Source organism: Trichomycterus rosablanca, chromosome 2, assembly GCF_030014385.1.
Source record: "Trichomycterus rosablanca isolate fTriRos1 chromosome 2, fTriRos1.hap1, whole genome shotgun sequence".
NCBI lineage: Eukaryota > Metazoa > Chordata > Actinopteri > Siluriformes > Trichomycteridae > Trichomycterus > Trichomycterus rosablanca.
In genome coordinates, this window is record NC_085989.1 from 62,483,224 (window position 1) to 62,509,336 (window position 26,113).

Genomic DNA, 26,113 nt, shown 5'->3' on the forward strand with positions numbered 1-26,113 from the left:
GATCGCTCATCTATTAATGCTGTTTGAGTCGCTCATCTTCTAGACGTTCATCAGTGGTCACAGGACGCTGCCCACTGGGTGCTGTCGGCTGGATGTTTTTGGTTGGTGGACTATTCTCAGTCCAGCAGTGACACTGATGTGTTTAAAACCTCCAGCAGCGCTGCTGTGTCTGATCCACTCATACCAGCACAACACACACTAACACACCACCACCATGTCAGTGTCACTGCAGTGCTGAGAATGATCCACCACCTAAATAATACCTGCTCTGTGGGGGTCCTGACCATTGAAGAACAGCATGAAAGGGGGCTAACAACGCATGTAGAGAAACAGATGGACTACAGTCAGTAATTGTAGAACTACAAAGTGCTTCTATATGGTAAGTGGAGCTGATAACATGGACAGTGAGGTGGTTTTAATGTTACAGCTGATCAGTGTATGTATGAGGATAGCGGTGAGATGTGCAGTATGAATGACGGGGTAGTTTATAGAGGTATTGGGACTATTTAGGAAATACAACATTGGTTAATTTGATTCAGTGTAATTAATTAAATAAAATAAATTATAAATAATGAATAAATGAGGTGTTTAAATCAGGACTCACACTGCAGTCCAGTAGAGGCGCTAATGAACCTGAACATTGTAGATCAGCCACCTCAATCCAAACAACAACAAGAAGAAGAAGCTGCAGCGGTGGGTGTGTTTGTACTGAAGTGAATCATCTGTAAGTAAAATATAGATTTATTCATTTGTTACACACTAATTATTATTTACATTTTAATTAATAATAAAACTAGAGCTCATAATAAAACATCACTGTGAGGATTTGAGGAGCTTGAAGTCTTTTCTTATTTAAACAAACAAACTCCGCTGTTAGCATCTGACATGATTCAGTACTGATGAACCGATTCATTTGAACTGACTTAACAAAGTGAATCAATTGATCGGAACCGATTCAGAGTTTCTTCATTATTAAATCTAACAGTTTAATAGAAACAAAATCTTTAAGCTTTGTTTACAGGTTGTTTTTACAGTTTTATAGAAACACTTATTTATTAACAGTTATTTATGTTTACATTTATGAAATTTACTGGATGCTTTTGTTCAAAAGCAACTTACAACCATGACTGAATACTCAACTTAAACTCAAAAGAAGCTTTTTTGGCATGTCAATATATGGACATTCGTATTGCCAAAGCTTGGTTACATATTTAGGAAATATTATATAAAAATAAAGTGCAAATAAAATGTGTGTGTGTGTGTGTGTGTGTGTGTGTGTGTGTGTGTGTGTGTGTGTGTGTGTGTGTGTGTATGAGACATGGTCACCCACTGTCCCTCACCTGGTGGCAGGTGTGAGTATAGAGTGCTGCTAGTGTGCAGCTCTCTCTGTGCTCCCCCAGTAGGTGGGGCAGTTTGTCGGGGTCTGGGAGGGAGGTGAAGTTGGGGATGATGTTATTAAATTTAGGGAAGAATTGGGAGCGGACGTGGTGGTACTTGGTACACCGGGTGAGGAAGTGCAGCTCCGTCTCTACTGTACTGAGAGTGCAGTGCTGACACGACCTCTCCTCCCGGGGCAGCCAGGACCGGGTGTGTCGCCCCGTCTCCACGGCCAGGTCGTGTGCTGTACCTCGTCAGGGTGTTTCTTAATTTAGGGTCGGATACTGTGCTCAGATCATCTGCTGCAGCAGCTGTGTGTATCCCAATGCTGTATCCAAGTCGGGGTGTCATCAACGGGCTGTACAGTTTAGAGTTGGAACGGCGTTGATATCTCAAACTTTCAAAAAATGAATGGAAGTGAATGGAGCAAAGAAACGGGCGTAGCAAGTGGGCGGGTGTTCATATTCTCACAGCAGATTTTAAAGTAAATAAAATACATCTATCTGTCTGTTTGTCTGTCTATTAGATCTGTAATAATGCAGTCAGCAGAGGAGGGACACGTCACCCCTGTAGATCTACAACATGAAGAATTCCAAAATAAAATAATGAAGAACGAGGATGATGATGATGATTTCTTCTGTAAGTAAATGTGGAGCATGATGCCACTTTTCCACCAGACAGTGTGGTACAGTACAGTATGGTACAGTACAGTATGGTACAGTACAGTATGGTACAGTACATTATGGTACAGTACAGTGTGGTATAGTACGGTAAGGTACAGTACAGTGAGGTACAGTATGGTACAGTACAGTGAGGTACAGTACAGTGTGGTATAGTACAGTACAGTGAGGTACAGTACAGTATGGTACAGTACAGTATGGTACAGTGTGGTACAGTACAGTGAAGTACAGTACAGTATGGTACAGTACAGTATGGTACAGTATGGTACAGTACAGTGTGGTACAGTATGGTACAGTACAGTGTGGTACAGTACAGTGTGGTACAGTATGGTACAGTACAGTATAGTACAGTATGGTACAGTAAAGTGTGGTATAGTACAGTAAGGTACAGTACAGTGTGGTACAGTACAGTGTGGTACAGTATGGTACAGTACAGTGAGGTACAGTACAGTGTGGTATAGTACAGTACAGTGAGGTACAGTACAGTATGGTGCAGTGTGGTACAGTACAGTGAAGTACAGTACAGTATGGTACAGTACAGTGAGGTACAGTGTGGTACAGTACAGTGAGGTACAGTACAGTGAGGTATAGTACAGTACAGTGAGGTACAGTACAGTATGGTACAGTACAGTGAGGTACAGTACAGTGAGGTACAGTATGGTACAGTACAGTATGGTACAGTACAGTATGGTACAGTACAGTGTGGTACAGTATGGTACAGTACAGTGTGGTACAGTACAGTGAGGTACAGTACAGTGTGGTACAGTACAGTGTGGTACAGTACAGTATGGTACAGTACAGTGAGGTACAGTACAGTATGGTACAGTACAGTGTAGTACAGTACAGTGAGGTACAGTACAGTATGGTACAGTACAGTGAGGTACAGTATAGTACAGTACAGTGAGGTACAGTATAGTACAGTACAGTGAGGTACAGTATAGTACAGTACAGTACAGTGAGGTACAGTATAGTACAGTATAGTACAGTACAGTGGGGTACAGTATAGTACAGTACAGTGAGGTACAGTACAGTATAGTACAGTATAGTACAGTACAGTGAGGTACAGTACAGTATAGTACAGTACAGTGAGGTACAGTACAGTATGGTACAGTACAGTATGGTACAGTACAGTGAGGTACAGTACAGTATGGTACAGTACAGTATGGTACAGTACAGTGAGGTACAGTACAGTATGGTACAGTACAGTATGGTACAGTACAGTGTGGTACAGTACAGTATGGTACAGTACAGTATGGTACAGTACAGTATGGTACAGTACAGAATGGTACAGTACAGTGTGGTACAGTACAGTATGGTACAGTACAGTATGGTGCAGTACAGTATGGTACAGTACAGTATGGTACAGTACAGAATGGTACAGTACAGTGTGGTACAGTACAGTATGGTACAGTACAGTATGGTGCAGTACAGTATGGTACAGTACAGTGTGGTACAGTACAGTATGGTACAGTACAGTATGGTACAGTACAGTATGGTACAGTACAGTGAGGTACAGTACAGTATGGTACAGTACAGTATGGTACAGTACAGTGAGGTACAGTACAGAATGGTACAGTACAGTATGGTACAGTACAGTATGGTACAGTATGGTACAGTACAGTATGGTACAGTACAGTGAGGTACAGTACAGTGTGGTACAGTACAGTGTGGTTAGTATTGGAGTCACTAATCAGTAGAAATAATAAGAGAATGTGGATAGTGGGATTAGAACCTGTACTGTACCGTACATTTTCTTCAGTTGTTGAGTTTCTTCCTCTCATATTGATGGAATTTCAGGTGAAGGAACCATAATCCCTGTGGAACTCGTCCTCTCTGAGGAACATCTCGCCCCAGAGGACCAACAGTGTGGAGGTTTCCAGATGAAGCCTGTGAAGAAGGAAGAACCTGAAGATACACATGAACTTGGTACGACTTTTTTGTGACCTAGTTAATGCTGTAGAAATTGAATCACTAGTGATGCTACCACCATCTCTCCATGGAGACCCAGGGTAGAATAGCCTCCTCATGCTTCTCTATCTACACCCGCTCTCTGGGTAAGGTCATAACCTCCCATGGCTTCTCTTACCACTCCTATGCAGAAGACACTCAGCTCGTTCTGTCATGTCCTCCTTCAGACACACAAGTCTCAGCTCGCATCTCAGCATGTCTGCGAGATATCTCACAATGGATGTCAGCCCATCATCTAAAACTCAATCCCAGCAAGACAGAGCTGTTGCTTATTCCTGGAGATCAATCTCCAACCCAGGACCTGGTCATCTCTCTTGATGACTCCCAGATCAGACTTGAACATCTCCTGGTGTGGCTTTGCAGGCCTATGCGGGAGTGGCAGGCCTTGCCACAGCAGTTGGACTGAATGTTTTTCTCCCTTGACCTTTCCTTCCTTTTCTCTTCTGCCATCAGCTGGAGCTTCTCTTCACCACTTTTTAGTCTGTGGTTTAGCTCACACCTCCAACAAGAGCGATCCAGGGCAAGTTCTTCCCAACTGTTGATGTTCGTGTTGATGTTCGGGCCTTTGTGTCTCGTTTGCAAGCATCTTTAAAACGAAGTTGGGGGCGACCTAGAGTTCTCTTGCCAGTTGACAGTTCACCATATGAAAGGACCTTGGGGATCCTGCCATCCTGCATCCTACGAACACGTCCCAGCCATCGAATACGGCGTTGACGCAGAAGGGGTGTGGATTTGGGATTCGATCCCACTACAAGGATCTGCTTCAGGTGTCGCACGTGAAAGGCACTGAGCTGCTTTTCTTGCCTTGAGTATAGAGTCCATGCCTCACTACAGGAGACAGGATGGTGCTGAGGACACATGCTCTGTAGACAGATATCTTGGTTTGAATAGTCAACCTGTTGTTGTTCCTCACACGCCTTGAGAGCCTGATAAATGTTGATGAGGCTCGGCCAATCCGCCTGCTGGTTTCGGGGTACATTGAGAGATCATTTGTCACCGTTGAGCCACGAGTTTAGTTTTCTTTATGCTGATTGTCAGTCTTAAATCTTCACAAGCTTTGGAGAAACAGTTCATCAGGTTCTGGAGAGTCTTCTTTATGGGCTGCCCAGGCATCTGCATGTCTCTGATTAAAACCTCCCGCCTCTTGGTCTTTGCTCTCAGTCTGGACAGATTGTAGTTTGCCATCAGCTCTTGTGTGGAGGTAGATTCCATCAGTTGATGATCTAAAGGCGTGTAGATTCAGAAGAGGATGGGGGCGAGCACACATCCCTGCTTGACTCCTCTCTTTATGGCAAAAGGAGCTGAAGATGATCCGTTGAGTTGGTTAACTCCCTTCATCCCGGTGTGAAATGAGCGAATTATGTCAAGCAGCTTCTGAGGGCATCTAATTTTGGCAAGCACTTTGAAAAGTCCATCACGACTCACAGAGATGCTACAGAAGCAGGACTTTGACATAATCTCCAGATGTCTCCAGCTTAGCCTGAAGGTCTTTAGATGTTGCAATGTATTAAATCTTTATTATTTATAATGTTATAAATGTATTTTATTATTTATAATGTTATAAATGTATTTGATTATTTTCTGCTTCAGAACTGAACAAGGATTTCTCCTGCTCCTCGTGTCCACATTCCTCTACAACCCAAAATCACCTCCACAATCACATCAAGAGCTGCAACCATGATAAATATGATGATGCGCTGGTGAAGATTAAGACTGAACATGAGGATCTGACGCCCACCAGAAGCTCCAGTAATCAGCAAACGTCCTCTGGTACTGTCAGCATTAACACCTCTCTCAGTCCCACACAGGAAGAAGGAAACGTCTGCTCACAGTGTGGGAAGAGCTTCAGGTACCTGAGTGGTCTCAAAGAACACCAGCGCATTCACACCGGAGAGAAACCTCATCAGTGTTTAGAGTGTGGGAGGAGTTTTACTCAAATGAGTAATCTTAAAGAACACCAGCGCACTCACACTGGAGAGAAACCATATCAGTGCTCACAGTGTGAGAAGAGTTTTAATCATCTGAGTCATCTCAGGATACACCAGCGCATTCACAGTGGAGAGAAACCGTATCAGTGCACACAGTGTGGGAAGAGTTTTAATACACAGGGTTATCTCAATGTCCACCAGCGCATTCACACAGGAAAGAAACCCTATCAGTGCTCACAGTGTGGGAAGACTTTTAATCATCAGAATCATCTCAAAATACACCAGCGCATTCACACTGGAGAGAGACCGTATCAGTGTTTACAGTGTGGGAAGAGTTTTAATGGACAGAGTGATCTCAAAATACACCAGCGCATTCACACCGGAGAGAGACCGTATCAGTGCTCAGAGTGTGGTAAGAGTTTTAATAAACAGAGCACTCTCAGAGAACACCAGCGCATTCACACTGGAGAGAAACCGTATCAATGCTTACACTGTGGGAAGAGTTTTAATCATCAGTGTCATCTCAAAGTACACCAGCGCATTCACACTGGAGAGAAACCGTATCAGTGCTCACAGTGTGGTAGGAGTTTCAATGGACAGAGCGATTTGAAAGTACACCAGCGCATTCACACTGGAGAGAAACCGTACCAGTGCTCACAGTGTGGGAAGAGTTTTAATCAACAGAGTAATCTTAAAACCCACCAGCGCATTCACACTGGGTAGAAACCGTATCAGTGCTCACAGTGTGGAAAGAGTTGCTCTGTATAAAAGTGTGTGTGAATGAGCAGGTGTATGAAAGTGAGTGAGTTTGTAAGAATGAATAAATGAGTTTCAGTTCATTCTCAAGCTGTGCAAGTGATGGATTATCTGTTGGGTTCTCTTAACCATGGTGTTGGAACAGGGCATCCAGTTAACATCAAGTGAGGATTGGAGCTAGTTTGCATTTTCAGGCTCATCAAGGCAAGTGGTAATGCATCAGCCCAGTTCACTTTACACACATTTTTGCTATTTTATTTTTCAGCACAACATTTTGTCTTTTTTTAAGCCTCCGTGTATACAGTGTTTGTGTTGATCACTGAATGGAGTAAATCTAACACTAACTCAAACTCAAAAGAAGCTTTATTGGCATACAAATAAGGACATTCGTATTGCCAAAGCAAGTTACAGAGAAATAATAAAAATAACAATAAGAACAAACATATACAAAACAGTTACAGGTGCAAAAATAATATAAACAGTGCAAATAATAACAATAAAAATTATAACATTTATGAGTTAGTCATAACAAATAGATTGTGTGTGTGTATGAGACATTTCTTTCTTTATTTATACAGGAAAATTTTAAGCAACATCAGAATATGCCACATTTAAACTGGCCTGGCTCAGTTAAAAACTGCTTTACAGCAGAATCCTGTTCTGCAGCACAAAAAGAAACACATAACAAACGTAAACACCAGAGCATACACAATGACAACAAAAACATTAAAAACACACAACAAATGGGGGGGTAATTTACATTACAAACTTAGAATCAATGATTACAAATATAACTTTCCATGAGATATTGTTTATAAACTTGTTTAAAATGTCCACTAGATGTACAGTACTCATTCTTATATTATATGGAATCTCATTCCAGACTTTGGTGTATGTATGAAGGAATGATCTGTAGCCATAATTGTTTTTGTAAGCTGGAACTGGGATAAGTACATTTGAAACCGATCTAGTGATATGTTCTTGCCTTTGGTTACACCTTGGAAATAAATCAATTAATGATGAAGAAGAATTGCTGAATGTTGAATCTTAAAATCTCATAGCTTGAGTGTTTACATAATTCTGAAAAGTCAGTGCCTTCGAATGTGTAAGAGCAGCACAGTGATGAGTCCAAAGGGGCAGATTAGTATGAATTTTGTAAGCTCTATTATAGGTTCGATAATTTCCTTAGTAGTAAGGGACCAAACAGGTAAACAATACGAAATCACTGCATGTAAGTATATATAAAAAACATTATGTGTAAGAAATGATTTAATTTTCTTATATACATATAATTTCTTATTTAGTTGTTTTGTTAAATTCTGGATATGATTTAGAAATGTAAGATGTGAATCCAAATAAACTCCTAAATATTTATATGATTTTGTAATCATTAATACCTGGTGTGTGTAACAAACGGGCTCTGATACGATTATAGATTTCCTAGAAGAATGAAAATACATACATTCCGTTTTCTTCATATTTATAGTTAAATTATTCAATTCTAACCATTTATGAAGAGATTGAAGGTCAATGGAAAGTTTTGAATTTATTTCATCTGCATTTGGACCAGAAAGAAAGATCACTGAGTCATCAGCATACAAAAGACAATTTAAATGTCTACAGATTTTAGGAAGATCATTGATGTATAAAAGAAAAAGTGATGGACCCAAAATGCTGCCCTGGGGAACTCCCAGACTACATGCTATAGCAGAAGATGTTACGTGATCATGTAAGAGGAGAGCATCAATATCACCTCAGAAGAAAAATTAAAAGACTAAAGTGTATTTAACAAAATCTGATGATTCACTGTATCAAAGGCTTTATGAAAATCTATAAAGACAGCTCCAGTAATCTGTCCTTTATTAAGAGAAATAAGTATATAAAAAATAATAATGCAGACATGGTTGATCGAGTAGAACGAAATCCATACCAAAAATCACTGAGAAGATTATTATTTTCAAGATAATGGCTTAACTGATTATAAAGAGTTTTTTCTAATACTTTAGACATTACTGGAAGAATGGATTTAGGTCTATAGTCTGAAACGAGTTGGATCCTCAGATTTAAAAGTCGGAGTAATTAAAGCAGTTTTCCAGACTGAAGGAAAAATAGAAAGCCTGATACAGAGATTAATCAGATGATGGAATAATGGAATAAAACAATTTGCATGAACCTTAAAGAAATCTGTATTTAAACCATATATATCACAAGAATTAGACTTTTTCAGAGAATTTAAAATCTCAGATAACTCATTCTGTGTAATCTCTGAAAAAGTAAATTAAGGAGATAAAGAAGAAAATGAAGGAGAAAAATGAGATAAGGAATCAAAATTAGATGCTAGCTCTTTAACAGATGTAAGAAAGTACTCATTAAAAGAAGTTGCAATCTTTTCAGAATCTGTAATAATGACACCCTCCAACGAAATATGAAAATGAGTCTTATTTTTCGTGCTATATTCACCAGTAATTATTTTAAGTGTGTTCCATGTTTTAGGTTTAGAGGCACTTTGCAAACTTTGTTCTTTAAAGTAGTTTATCTTTGCCTTCCGTAGTTCAGCAGTGCATTTATTAAAATGAGTTTTACTCTCTAGTGTTTTAAATCATCTGTATGTTTTAGAGAGTTTGCCTTCTGTTTCAGTAATTGTAGAATTTCATTATTTATCCAAGGTAGCCTGTTCTGCCGAAATGGAACTTTCCTCCAATCTACTATGAAACTGGGCTGATATTTGCTCTGGATTTTCAGAAAGTGTTTCCTTACTCCAGTCATTATTTCCAATTTCCGCATTAAATTGTGACAGTTTAGATTTTGGTAGTTTTGTAATAAATCGATAAACATGACTTTGAAGAATTTTTACTTGTTTCCGAACAGCATAAACAGGTGAATGATCCGATATAGCTGTATGTATTACTCCAGAAGAAGAACAGTTAGAGGGCTGATTTGTAAATATAAGGTCAAGAACTGATTTATGAGAACTACTGATTCTAGTTGGCTCTTTCATTAATTGTTGTGACCCAAATATTAATGCAACAGTTTTTAGTGATTTTGATGAACTATCACTCCAGTCCAAGTTTATATCCCCCATTATAACCAGTTCTTTTGTTTTCAATTATTTTAAAAGGTCAGTAAGCTGCAGTAAATACATACTAGTACTGACATTAGGGGGGTTTGTAAGTAACAATAACTGTAATTGCATATTGGTTTGTAAAATGTACAACCAGTTGCAGCGTCTCAGTCAGAGTTTCTGTTTGTATTATTGAATACGCATCATTCTGATTTACATAAAAAGCAACTCCACCTCCAGTTTTATCACTACAGTCTTTACGATATAATTTGTGATTTTCTATTGAAAGAAAAGAGTCAGGAATTACAGGCGTTAGCCACGATTCAGAAATCGCTAGTACTTAAAAAAAAAAAAAAATATTAATTTTTATTTTGTCTAGTTTAGGAGCTGGGATATTTTTACCCAATCAACTTGAACTTGAACTGATGATTCTTGTAACCTCATTAGCTGTCTTGTGATACATGTTATCAAAGTGTAAAACATGACATTAAAAACCTAATCAATAAATAACTATGAGCCTCAGAGTCCCTCAGCTCCTAAACCTGTTCGTTTGTTTTAAGCCTTTCTTGGCGTTTTAAATATTAAGCACTCGTTTGACTTCTAAGCACACACATTAAACTTAAAAATATGTGAACTACAAAATTTACAAACACGCTTGTCAAATGATCAGCAATCGGTGCAAACAGCTTGTGTCATAAAAGTAAAAAAATCACATATTTTTATCTACAACAAAATTACACTTTTAGACACTTTTTAGGTCTGGATTCAGGGACCCACGGACAGGCCTTACTTCCCACTAACCAGCAACATTAAATGCTTTTCTTAATCTTATTGGTACTTGGTACAGATTGGCCATCCTGATCTATGGGTTCTCCAGTACAGCAGGTGGCGGTGATGCCTCTTACCTCAGTTACTTCACTCCCAGACACTAAACAAAGAAGAAGCTGCAGCACCTTGTGTGAGTCTGTACCACAGTGAATCACCTGAAAGTAAAATATGTATTTATTTATTACATTCTCATTAATTATACTACATCTGGAGATCACAACGAAATATCACTGTGAGGATTTGAGGAGCTTTAAGTTGCTTTCAAGTAACCTTCTCATTTAAACACACAAACTGCTCTGCTTACTGTTGGGATCACACATGATTCAGTACTGGTGAACCGATTCGTTTGAACCGGTCCAGCAAAGTGAATCAAATTGTCGGAGATGATTCATTTGCTTAGCTCTGTTTATATTTATGACAATAATTAGATGCATTTATCCAAAGCATCTTAAAATGAAGTCTGAATATAACCAAGCAATATTGTTTTAATCACCTGGCCAACAGTGACAGTCTAGCACAGGTGGAGTTAGAACCACTGACCTTTCGATGACTAGACCAGTACCTTGTGGTACTCCTTGCTTTATGATCTGTACTTCTCACCACCAAAAGTGAGCAGCATCTCCACAAAGAAAGTGCACCGTTCACCTTGTAACAAAACATGGATTTTAAAAGACCTTAATGCTATTTTAATACATAAAAGCCTGCGTTTAGTTCAGAAAGGGTGAAGGCAGAGTTAAAAACAAGGGCCAGCTACTAGACAAAGCTGAACCTGCAGTAAAACATGGTGAAAAGTTTTAGAATGGTATGAGGATCATCACCAGCTATCAGGCATGTGCACAGACATTTTTGGGGGCAGGTGCTCAAGCCAAAAAAAGGGGCACCCATCGCCAGAATTATTAATAAAAAACACAGTAGGATATTTAACTTACATATTTATTTTGTTAACACAATCAATACACATCTAATCAAATAATTCAAATGATCAAATTGCATAAATAAATGAAAAACAGGTAAAAACAAGGCCATATTGTGCACGATTTTTAATAACCAAACAACTGATACTGATACATCTCCCTCATTTGCTTTACTGCTAGATTTACCTAATCCAGGATAAAAGAGAGCTGCTACCCTGAGCTGCTGCTGTAGTTCTTTTTCTTTCTGCTTTTGTAACCTTTTTTTCTTGGCATTATGCTGCAAAATGTGTAAATTAGATAACTCAATGTTGTGCATAATAATCAAGAGTGACTTACTGAATCTCCATAAAAGGGAGAACACAGTATACATCATTTTACTGTTTTCTGAGTTGAAGCATTACACTAATAATATACCATTACTAGCATCAATTTACCTCACCAAGTTTGGAGGTTGTGAGGAACATTAATAAGTGTATATTAAAAATAGTTTGACATTATTATAATAAATTATATTAGAGTTTAATAGATTTATTTGTCTCCAATATAAAAATATTATGGATTTATTGATCTTAACTCTAAATAAAAATAAAAAAATAAAAATAAAGACATTATCTATAAAACAAGGTTTGTATGTTGTGAGGAACATTAATATGTGTTTATAAAAAATAGTTTGACATGATTCCATCAATATATTAAAAGATTTGAATGGATTTATTTCTCTGTAATAAGTGCAGAGTAAATGCTTCCTACGTTTTTCTGTTAGTTTGATGACGCTCTCTAACACGTGAGCTGAAGTTGGCGTTTGATCAGCGGTTTCATTTGAATTTTTCTTTAAATAAATACATTTAACCTAAATGAAACAAAACAAGTGAACTTGTCTAATTTGTAAAACTGTAAAACTGTCTTTAAATTCTCTGTCTGTCTGCTGCAGTTTGTCCCCCTCCCCCTTCATTAAACATAACAAACATCAGTAAACAGCTGGACAAGGCTTTGTTTTTCATGACTCATGAGTACAGAACGTGTAGGCTAAGCGTTATGCATGGATGCTCTTTGTATGAAACACTGTCATTACCTGTCTGTCTGATGCTGCAGGTCAGAGGAGAAGTGTGTAGCAGCGGTTTGGCCTGGCGCTCAGCACTGCATGAGTGTAACCGGAGGAGGAGGAGGGAGGAGGGGCAGGGCGGGGATCAGATCGGGGCAGAATTCTCACAAGAACTGAAATAAATGCCCGTCCGATATCAAAACACTTTAAGGAATTGATGACAGAGAGGGTAATTTTTTATTTTTAAATATTGATGAATGTAGAAAAAAAAATGGGTTCCAGCAGAAAGGGCACTTTTCTCATCTAGGGCAAAAGGGCAGGTGCTTGAGCACCACTAGGGGTCTATCTGTGCACGTACCTGCCAGCTATCATCATCCAGAACAAAAATATTGCAGGGAATTTATAAAGGGCCAATAATTTAAAAAACATTTCTTTACTGCCCCCTCTTGGAGGATCGGATCATAACCTGGTTTACCTGTCTCCCACCTACACCCCGGTTATAAAAAGACTGCCAATCACTACCAAAACCATAAAATGCTGGTCCAATGAAGCAAACGAATCTCTGCAGGACTGTTTGGAACTCACTGACTGGGATGTTTTCTGTGAGTCATATGGGGAGGATATTGAGGGACTCACAGACTGATTGTGTGACTGATTACATCAAGTTCTGTGTTGACAGCAACATACCCAGCAAAAAAATTTGATGCTTCCCAAACAACAAACCATGGATTACTAGCAACATGAAATCCCTGATAAATCAAAAGAAAAAGGCTTTCAAGGAGGGCGACCATGAAAAGGCAAAGATACTTAAAAAACAACTGAAGTTGGAGATTAAGGAGGGGAAACAAGCCTACAAACAGAGAGTAGAACAGCAGTTACAACAGGAAGGAGTGCGTCAGATCTGGAATGGCATGAGAAAGATCACTGGTTTGGAACAGAAGGGAGGAGGACTGATTGATGGTGACATGGCTGAGGACCTGAATTTGTTCTTTAACAGATTTGAACAATCTACCTCACAATGCCTTCTACCTGTTGCACACAATGCCACCTTGTCATCAGTAACCACACCGTTAACACTTAAACCATATCAAGTAAAAAGGGAACTGGATCGACTTAGGCAGGGAAAAGCAGCTGGACCTGACGGAATCTGCCCCAGGCTGTTGAGGATTTGTTCCAGTCAGCTTTGTGGCATTTTCACACACCTTTTCAACCTGAGCTTGCGTCTACAGAGGATCCCCCCTCTGTGGAAAACTTCCTGCTTGGTTCCCGTTCCCAAAAAGAGTCACCCAACAAACCCCATCGACTACAGGCCTGTCGCCCTTACTTTACATCACATGTTGTGAAGTCGCTAGAGAGACTGGTCCTTGCTTACATCAGACCCAGAGTGAAGGAACACATGGATCCTCTACAGTTCGCCTACCAACAATCTCATCTACATGTTACAGAGGGCTCATGCTCATCTGGACAGTGTGGACGCTACTGTGAGGATTATGTTATTCCATTTTTCATGCGCCTTTAAGAAGGCTGAAATCTTTTAACGTCAGCAGGCCCCTTTTGTGCACCTTTTATCAGTCTGTGGTGGTCAGTGCTCTTTTCTTTGGAGTGGTTTGCTGGGGTGAGAGTGCTAGAACAATGGACACAAACCGAATAAACAAACAGATCAAAAAGGCCAGCTCCATAGTGGGGTCCGAACAGGACTCAGTTCAGCAGGTAGCAGAGTTAAGAATGCTCACAAAGCTTAACTCGATTATCAAAAACAATTCACACCCACTTCACACCCTGGAGGTGTTTCGACAGAGCACCTTCAGTCACAGACTGATTCCTCCTAAATGCAGGACTGAACGCTACAGAAAATCTTTTCTTATAACTGCAATCAGACTGTTTAACAATTCATAATAATCCAAATAAATCACTTATAAGAAATACCTACTTCTGTATGCTATGCATGCACCATTAAACCAATGGTTACATACCTCAATAAATACTAATTTTGTATGCTATGCCTACACCATAAAAAGTTTACATGTATATAGTACCATACTGTACATTTTTATTCTTATCGCTTGTTTTACACTGTAAGTTAATGTTGTATGTATACAAGAAGTTGTTGTTGTCTGTTGTCTGATGTGAGCTGCTATAACAAAGAAATTTCCTGCAAAGGATCAATAAAGAATCTGAATCTATCTTTAACAGGATTTGACTCCTAGGTGGCAGGTATCAACATCCAGTTTTGTCACTGCGACACCTCTTTCATTTACAAGGCAGGGCAAGTTTATTTATGTAGCACTTTTCATACACTGCAGTTGTTTAAGGTGCTTTCCAAATTATTACGAATATATAATTAAGGTTTAAAACCAAGAAATAATTAAAACAATAGCTTAAAAAACATCAAAGGAGCAGTCCGGATCTATTATGTCATCCAATTTTGTCGAGCACGGAGTCACAGAGAGGGCATTAAGGTTTAGCAGCAGGCTAGAGAACGTATCCCTCACAACCTTAGATCCAATGATATACAGTGGAACCTTGTAACTCCACGTCCCCCAAACTCGAAATCACTCGTGTCTGATAGTCCTGATTTAGCTCCATCTGATTTCCTCCTTTTTGGAGGCTCAAAGAAGCTTTAAGGGGAAGAAGATTTTACTTTGATAATGATGTGAAAGCAGTGGCGCATCAGTGGCTATGCCCTAAACTGTGTAGAAATGTGATGGAGTTTGGGAGTTTGTTTTTGAAATTCTTAATAAATAGTTTAAATAAGTGTGGAAACATTTTGAAGACCCTGGTATTTAAAGAGAAAAAGGCAGTGAGTTGCTTGAAGACGATTTTCTCAATTATTTGACCAGTGAACAGTAAAATCCTGTAAAATTCTTTAAACCTTTATAAGTTTTAGGACGAGAGGAACAGTGTTTGTATCATAACAGTTTTTATAGCAGAAGTTTGTTTTTAATGTAGTGCTGTGTGAAACCATCAGAAGACCAACACATGAAGCTTTGTTCACTGAGTGACAGAACAACAACGCTTACACAGATACAGAACGTGCTGTTTAACGATCTTAATTCATTTAGCTACAGACTTCAAGCTTTAAGAAGTTCTATTAGAGATCTTTTCCGCCTGATGCTGCCCGGCGCCACAATAGTTTGAACATTTTCACCCTGTTTACAGCCTAACAGCTTAAACAACAGGCAGTTAAAACAGTCTGAAAGACTTTTCCTGAATTACCCTTTATTGAGGAATAAAATACATCCATCTATCCATCTGTTTATTAGATCTGTAATAATGCAGTCAGCAGAAGAGGAACACGTCGCCCCTGTGGATCTACAACATGAAGGATTCCAGAAGAAACTAATAAAAAAGGAGGAGGAGGAGGATGATTTCTTTTGTAAGTAAATATGGAGCATGATGCCACTTTTCCACCAGACAGTGTGGTACAGTACAGTATGGTACAGTACAGTGTGGTACAGTACAGTGAGGTACAGTACAGTGTGGTACAGTACAGTGTGGTACAGTACAGTAAGGTACAGTACAGTGTGGTACAGTACAGTATGGTACAGTACAGTAAAGTACAGTATGGTACAGTAAAGTGTGGTACAGTAAAGTGTGGTACAGTACAGTGTAGTACAGTACATCATGGTACACTACAGTGTGGTACAGTACAGTAAAGTAAAGTACAGTACAGTGTGGTACAGTGTGGTACAGTACAGTAAAGTACAGTATGGTACAATAAAGTGTGGTACAGTAAAGTAAAGTACAGTGTGATACAGTGTGGAGAAAGTGGATAGTGGGATTAGAACCTGTACTGTACCGTACTGTCCTGTGCTGATACACTCCAGTCTGGATTTAAACTGAAAACCGAACCTTCTCCAGTTGTTGAGTTTCTTCTTCTCATATTGATGAATTTCAGGTGAAGTAACTTTAATCCCGGCGGAACTCGTCCCTTCTGTGGAGCTGCTCTTCTCAGAGGACCAACAGTGTGGAGGTTTCCAGATGAAGCCTGTGAAGAAGGAAGAAGCTGAAGATGAAGATGAACTCAGTAAGATATGACAACTTTTATTTGACAGTTTTTTAAAGATTAATTTGTGTCTATCACTAATCTCACCACCACCACCAACCCCTCTCTGGATTGAGAACCTCTGTCAGATACGTCCTCTATGCGTGCCAGAAGATAAACAACACCAGAACAAAATCCTGCACTACAAACACACCTCAGAGCAGCTCGTTGCAGCAGTTTTCTTCTACTTTATTATTGTTGTCTAGTTTTTTCACTGTCTGGATTTATGGTTTTACACAACGAGCAACAAACCTCTGCTCACAAACCTTCAGAGATATGAAAACAGCCTCGCTACGAAAAAAGAGCTGGAGTGAAGCTACAGCAGAGGACTGAGAAGGACAAAAATATCAAACCTTACCTTCTTAGGGTCATTAGGAAAATGTGAGGTCTCTCGCTAACAAGGTGGATGGTGAACAACCAGCAGGTCCAGAGGGAATGTAGCCTACTGCGCTTCATGGAAACATGGCTGCATTAGAATGTACTGGATTGTCTAACTGAACCAGAGATGTTCACAAGTCACAAAATATGAATCCAAGTCAAGTCACGAGTCTTTAGACTAGAGTCCGAGTCAAGTCACGAGTCTTTAGACTAGAGTCCGAGTCAAGTCACGAGTCTTTAGACTAGAGTCCGAGTCAAGTCACGAGTCTTTAGACTAGAGTCCGAGTCAAGTCACGAGTCTTTAGACTAGAGTCCGAATCAAGTCACGAGTCTTTAGACTAGAGTCCGAGTCAAGTCACAAGTCTTTAGACTAAAGTCTAAAAAGTCTGCTGGTGGAAGGTTTGAGACCGCACTATCTACCGCAGGAGTTACGATACGCCTTGCTGTTGTTTACACCCCCCATTGGCTGCAGCAATGAGCGCTAGTGAGGTCTTTTATTTTAACCATGTCTCCCTCTCTCCTGTCCTGACCAACTGTAAACAGTATGTGAAGAAGATGCTGGACCTCTTTTACGTCAGGCTTATGGTTCCTCTGTCCATCCCCTACTCAGGGATTCTGAGCATAACCTCATACATCTTGTGGCCATCTACAAGCCACTGGTTCGACACACATATTCTTGGAGAAGCAGGGTTTAGTGTCTGCCTATCGAAAGAGAACCTGCTGGAGATGCACCTGCACACCTCAGACTTCCCCTTCCACTCTGGTTCCTGCCACCTCCAGAAGTTTTCTGATGATGCCTCTATTATTGGATGCATCAGCAGGGACAGTGAGGAGGAGCACAGAGGACTGATCAAGAGCTTCACCACACAGTGCAGGTAAAATCACCTGAAGCTCCTGAAGCTCAACATCAGTTAGACCAAAGAGATTGTGGTAGATTTCCAGAGGAACAGAAGCCCCCCCGTCGCTGTTTTCATTCAGGAAGAGGAGGTGGAGAAGATGGACTCCTACTGGACAAATAACACTTTATATGAGCAGAAAATGATGAATGCAGGATGAATCACGTTACAGGACTTTAGTATCGGATCTCAGTTTAACATTTACTAACAATCTTTATTATTTATAATGTTATAAATGTATTTTATTATTTATAATGTTATAAATGTATTTTATTATTTATAATGTTATAAATGTATTTTATTATTTATAATGTTATAAATGTATTTTATTATTTATAATGTTATAAATGTATTTTATTATTTATAATGTTATAAATGTATTTTATTATTTATAATGTTATAAATGTATTTTATTATTTATAATGTTATAAATGTAGTTTATTCTTTATAATGTTATAAATGTAGTTTATTATTTATAATGTTATAAATGTAGTTTATTATTTATAATGTTATAAATGTAGTTTATTATTTATAATGTTATAAATGTATTTATTATTTATAATGTTATAAATGTATTTTATTATTTATAATGTTATAAATGTATTTTATTATTTATAATGTTATAAATGTATTTTATTATTTATAATGTTATAAATGTATTTTATTATTTATAATGTTATAAATGTATTTTATTATTTATAATGTTATGAATGCATTTTATTATTTATAATGTTATAAATGTATTTTATTATTTATAATGTTATAAATGTATTTTATTATTTATAATCTTATAAATGTATTTTATTATTCATAATGTTATAAATGTATTTATTATTTATAATGTTATAAATGTATTTTATTCTTTATAATGTTATAAATGTATTTTATTCTTTATAATGTTATAAATGTATTTTATTATTTATAATGTTATAAATGTAGTTTATTATTTATAATGTTATAAATGTATTTTATTATTTATAATGTTATAAATGTATTTCATTATTTATAATGTTATAAATGTAGTTTATTATTTATAATGTTATAAATGTATTTTATTATTTATAATGATATAAATGTATTTATTATTTATAATGTTATGAATGCATTTTATTATTTATAATGTTATAAATGTATTTTATTATTTATAATGTTATAAATGTATTTTATTATTTATAATGTTATAAATGTATTTTATTATTTATAATGTTTTTTATGTATTTTATTATTTATAATGTTATTTATGTATTTTATTATTTATAATGTTCTAAATGTATTTTATTATTTATAATGTTATAAATGTATTTTATTATTTATAATGTTATAAATGTATTTTATTATTTATAATGTTATAAATGTATTTATTATTTATAATGTTATAAATGTGTTTTATTATTTATAATGTTATAAATGAAGTTTATTATTTATAATGTTATTTATATATTTTATTATTTATAATGTTATTCATGTATTTTTTTTATTTATAATGTTATAAATGTATTTTATTATTTATAATGTTGTTTATGTATTTTATTATTTATAATGTTATAAATGTATTTTATTATTTATAATCTTATAAATGTATTTATTATTTATAATGTTATAAATGTATTTATTATTTATAATGTTATAAATGTATTTTATTATTTATAATGTTATAAATGTATTTTATTATTTATAATGTTATAAATGTATTTTATTATTTATAATGTTATAAATGTATTTTATTATTTATAATGTTATAAATGTATTTATTATTTATAATGTTATAAATGTATTTATTATTTATAATGTTATAAATGTATTTTATTATTTATAATGTTATAAATGTATTTTATTATTTATAATGTTATAAATGTAGTTTATTATTTATAATGTTATAAATGTATTTATTATTCATAATGTTATAAATGTTTTTTTATTATTTATAATGTTATAAATGTAGTTTATTATTTATAATGTTATAAATGTATTTATTATTCATAATGTTATAAATGTTTTTTTATTATTTATAATGTTATAAATGTAGTTTATTATTTATAATGTTATAAATGTATTTTATTATTTATAATGTTTTTTATGTATTTTATTATTTATAATGTTATTTATGTATTTTATTATTTATAATGTTATAAATGTATTTTATTATTTATTATGTTATAAATGTATTTTATTATTTATAATTTCATAAATGTATTTTATTATTTATAATGTTATAAATGTATTTTATTATTTATAATGTTATAAATGTATTTTATTATTTATAATTTCATAAATGTATTTTATTATTTATAATGTCATTAATGTTTTTTATTATTTATAATGTTATAAATGTATTTATTATTCATAATGTTATTTATATATTTTATTATTTATAATGTTATTCATGTATTTTTTTTATTTATAATGTTATAAATGTATTTTATTATTTATAATGTTGTTTATGTATTTTATTATTTATAATGTTATAAATGTATTTTATTATTTATAATGTTATAAATGTATTTTATTATTTATAATGTTATAAATTTATTTTATTATTTATAATGTTATAAATGTATTTTATTATTTATAATGTTATAAATGTATTTATTATTTATAATGTTATAAATGTATTTATTATTCATAATGTTATAAATGTGTTTTATTATTTATAATGTTATAAATGTATTTATTATTCATAATGTTATAAATGTGTTTTATTATTTATAATGTTATAAATGTATTTTATTATTTATAATGTTATAAATGTATTTTATTATTTATAATGTTATAAATGTATTTTATTATTTATAATGTTATAAATGTATTTATTATTTATAATGTTATAAATGTATTTTATTATTTATAATGTTATAAATGTATTTATTATTTATAATGTTATAAATGTGTTTTATTATTTATAATGTTATAAATGTAGTTTATTATTTATAATGTTATTTATATATTTTATTATTTATAATGTTATTCATGTATTTTTTTTATTTATAATGTTATAAATGTATTTCATTATTTATAATGTTGTTTATGTATTTTATTATTTATAATGTTATAAATGTATTTTATTATTTATAATCTTATAAATGTATTTATTATTTTTAATGTTATAAATGTATTTTATTATTTATAATGTTATAAATGTATTTTATTATTTATAATGTTATAAATGTATTTTATTATTTATAATGTTATAAATGTATTTTATTATTTATAATGTTATAAATGTATTTTATTATTTATAATGTTATAAATGTATTTATTATTTATAATGTTATAAATGTATTTATTATTTATAATGTTATAAATGTATTTTATTATTTATAATGTTATAAATGTATTTTATTATTTATAATGTTATAAATGTAGTTTATTATTTATAATGTTATAAATGTATTTATTATTCATAATGTTATAAATGTTTTTTTTATTATTTATAATGTTATAAATGTATTTATTATTCATAATGTTATAAATGTGTTTTATTATTTATAATGTTATAAATGTATTTTATTATTTATAATGTTATAAATGTATTTTATTATTTATAATGTTATAAATGTATTTTATTATTTATAATGTTATAAATGTATTTTATTATTTATAATGTTATAAATGTATTTTATTATTTATAATGTTATAAATGTATTTTATTATTTATAATGTTATAAATGTATTTTATTATTTATAATGTTATAAATGTAGTTTATTATTTATAATGTTATAAATGTATTTATTATTCATAATGTTATAAATGTATTTTATTATTTATAATGTTATAAATGCATTTTATTATTTATAATGTTATAAATGTATTTATTATTCATAATGTTATAAATGCATTTTATTATTTATAATGTTATAAATGCATTTTATTATTTATAATGTTATAAATGTATTTTATTATTTATAATGTTATAAATGTATTTTATTATTTATAATGTTATAAATGTATTTTATTATTTATAATGTTATAAATGTAGTTTATTATTTATAATGTTATAAATGTATTTTATTATTTATAATGTTATAAATGTATTTTATTATTTATAATGTTATAAATGTAGTTTATTATTTATAATGTTATAAATGTATTTATTATTCATAATATTATAAATGTTTTTTTATTATTTATAATGTTATAAATGTATTTTATTATTTATAATGTTATAAATGTATTTTATTATTTATAATGTTATAAATGTATGTTATTATTGATAATGTTATAAATGTATTTTATTATTTATAATGTTATAAATGTATTTTATTATTTATAATGTTATAAATGTATTTAATTATTTATAATGTTATAAATGTATTTATTATTTATAATGTTATAAATGTATTTTATATTTATAATGTTATTAATGCATTTTATTATTTATAATGTTATAAATGTATTTTATTATTTATAATGTTATTAATGCATTTTATTATTTATAATGTTATAAATGTATTTTATTATTTATCATGTTATAAATGTATTTTATTATTTATAATGTTATAAATGTATTTTATTATTTATAATGTTATAAATGTAGTTTATTATTTATAATGTTATAAATGTATTTTATTATTTATAATGTTATAAATGTATTTTATTATTTATAATGTTATAAATGTATTTTATTATTTATAATGTTATAAATGTATTTTATTATTTATAATGTTATAAATGTTGTTTAATATTTATAATGTTATAAATGTATTTTATTATTTATAATGTTATAAATGTATTTTATTATTTATAATGTTATAAATGTATTTTATTATTTATAATGTTATAAATGTAGTTTATTATTTATAATGTTATAAATGTATTTTATTATTTATAATGTTATAAATGTATTTTATTATTTATAATGTTATTAATGCATTTTATTATTTATAATGTTATAAATGTATTTTATTATTTATAATGTTATAAATGTATTTTATTATTTATAATGTTATAAATGTATTTTATTATTTATAATGTTATAAATGTATTTTAATATTTATAATGTTATAAATGTATTTTATTATTTATAATGTTATAAATGTATTTTATTATTTATAATGTTATAAATGTATTTTATTATTTATAATGTTATAAATGTAGTTTATTATTTATAATGTTATAAATGTATTTTATTATTTATAATGTTATAAATGTAGTTTATTATTTATAATGTTATAAATGTATTTTATTATTTATAATGTTATAAATGTATTTTATTATTTATAATGTTATAAATGTATTTTATTATTTATAATGTTATAAATGTATTTTAATATTTATAATGTTATAAATGTATTTTATTATTTATAATGTTATAAATGTATTTTATTATTTATAATGTTATAAATGTAGTTTATTATTTATAATGTTATAAATGTATTTTATTATTTATAATGTTATAAATGTATTTTATTATTTATAATGTTATAAATGTATTTTATTATTTATAATGTTATAAATGTAGTTTATTATTTATAATGTTATAAATGTATTTTATTATTTATAATGTTATAAATGTAGTTTATTATTTATAATGTTATAAATGTATTTTATTATTTATAATGTTATAAATGTATTTTATTATTTATAATGTTATAAATGTATTTTATTATTTATAATGTTATAAATGTATTTGATTATTTATAATGTTATAAATGTATTTGATTATTTTCTGCTTCAGAACTGAACAAGGATTTCTCCTGCTCCTCGTGTCCACGTTCCTCTACAACCCAAAATCACCTCCACAATCACATCAAGAGCTGCAACCATGATAAATATGATGATGCGCTGGTGAAGATTAAGACTGAACATGAGGATCTGACACCCACCAGAAGCTCCAGTAATCAGCAAACGTCCTCTGGTACTGTCAGCATTAACACCTCTCTCAGTCCCACACAGGAAGAAGGAAACGTCTGCTCACAGTGTGGGAAGAGCTTCAGGTTCCTGAGTGGTCTCAAAGAACACCAGCGCATTCACACTGGAGAGAAGTCGTATCAGTGCTCACAGTGTGGGAAGAGTTTTAATCAACAGAGTCATCTCAAAACCCATCAGCGCATTCACACTGGAGAGAAACCGTATCAGTGCTCACAGTGTGGAAAAAGTTTTAATCAACAGTGTCATCTCAAAACCCATCAGCGCATTCACACTGGAGAGAAACCGTATCAGTGCTCACAGTGTGGAAAAATTTTTAATCAACAGAGTCATCTCAAAACCCATCAGCGCATTCACACTGGAGAGAAGTCGTATCAGTGCTCACAGTGTGGGAAAAGTTTTACTACACAGAGTCATCTCAAAGAACACCAGCGCATTCACTCTGGAGAGAAACCGTATCAGTGTTTGCAGTGTGGAAAGAGTTTTAATCAACAGAATAATCTCAAAACCCATCAGCGCATTCACACTGGAGAGAAGTCGTATCAGTGCTCACAGTGTGGGAAAAGTTTTACTACACAGAGTCATCTCAAAGAACACCAGCGCATTCACACTGGAGAGAAACCGTATCAGTGTTTGCAGTGTGGAAAGAGTTTTAATCAACAGAATAATCTCAAAACCCACCAGCGCATTCACACTGGAGAGAAACCATATCAGTGTTTACAGTGTGGAAAGAGTTTTAATCAACAGAGTCATCTCAAAACCCACCAGCGCATTCACACTGGAGAGAAACCATATCAGTGCTCACAGTGTGGGAAGAGTTTTACTACACAGGGTGATCTCAAAATACACCAGCGCATTCACACCAGAGAGAAACTGTATCAGTGTTTACAGTGTGGAAAGAGTTTTAATCAACAGAGTAATCTCAAAACCCACCAGCGCATTCACACTGGAGAGAAACCGTATCAGTGCTCACAGTGTGGAAAAAGTTTTAATCAACAGAGTCATCTCAAAACCCACCAGCGCATTCACACTGGAGAGAAACCATATCAGTGCTCACAGTGTGGGAAGAGTTTTACTACACAGGGTGATCTCAAAATACACCAGCGCATTCACACCAGAGAGAAACTGTATCAGTGTTTACAGTGTGGAAAGAGTTTTAATCAACAGAGTCATCTCAAAACCCACCAGCGCATTCACACTGGAGAGAAACCGTATCAGTGCTCACAGTGTGGAAAAAGTTTTAATCAACAGAGTCATCTCAAAACCCACCAGCGCATTCACACTGGAGAGAAACCGTATCAGTGCCCTGAGTGTGGAAGGAGTTTTAGTAAACAGAGTAATTTCAAAATACACCAGTGCATTCACACTGGAGAGAAACCGTATTAGTGCTCACAGTGTGGGAAGAGTTTTACTTCACAGGGTGATCTCAAAATACACCAGTGCATTCACACCAGAGAGAAACTGTATCAGTGTTTACAGTGTGGAAAGAGTTTTAATCAACAGGGTAGTCTCACAGTACACCAGCGCATTCACACTGGAGTGAAACCGTATCAGTGCTCACAGTGTGGAAAGACTTTTATTACACAGAGTAATCTTAAAAAACACCAGCACATTCACACTGGAGACAAACCATATTAGTGCTCACAGTGTGGGAAGAGCTTTAACAGACAAAGTTGTCTCAAAAAACATCAGCGCATTCACAGTGGAGGAAAAAATGACCTGATGCTCTATCCAGGGTAAGTGAGTGAGGGTCTCTGGGTTTGGGTGAGTGATGTAGTAACTTTAGATGGATTGATGATTTATCCTGCTGACTGTGGTGGGAAAGTAACTCAGAACTTTTCTGCCCCTCGTGGAACTGAACGTGTTGTTTTTATTTCTAATAAAGAATTATTGTGTTGTTGTATTTTATAAATGTAAATGATCTGATGACTCAGATTTCTCTTTCGTTCGTTCACTTTGCTGTTAGTTAATTGACAAAAAATAAACATTAAACACTATTTTTGAAAATGTTCTGACTTTGCAGCATTTTTTCCCACACCTGCCTAAAACGTTTGCACAGAACTGTGTACATCAGGGGTCACCAACACGGTGCCCCCACGGGCACCTGGTCGCCCACAGGGCATGTTCTAAAATAGCACTAGTGTCTAAGTGATAAGATAAGATGCCTTTATTGTCATTGCACAGTGTACAACAAAATTGAGAAGCAATCCAACAGCGCTTACACATACAATAAGTAAGAATAGAAGCAAAAAAAAAATATTATATACAAATACACAACACACACACATGTATGTATACGGATCTTAAATATAAGGAATAAAGACTAAACTATAGTAAAAAGTGTAAAAAAGTGCAGTAGATCGTTTAAAATACA

The 26,113-nt window shown here is 33.4% G+C and overlaps 1 pseudogene; it reads left to right on the top strand.

Annotated features, from left to right (window-relative positions):
- Nucleotides 1-659: 659 nt before the first annotated feature.
- LOC134300187 (zinc finger protein 585A-like) lies at nt 660-25,618 on the top strand (annotated as a pseudogene).
- The last annotated feature ends 495 nt before the right edge of the window (nt 25,619-26,113 follow it).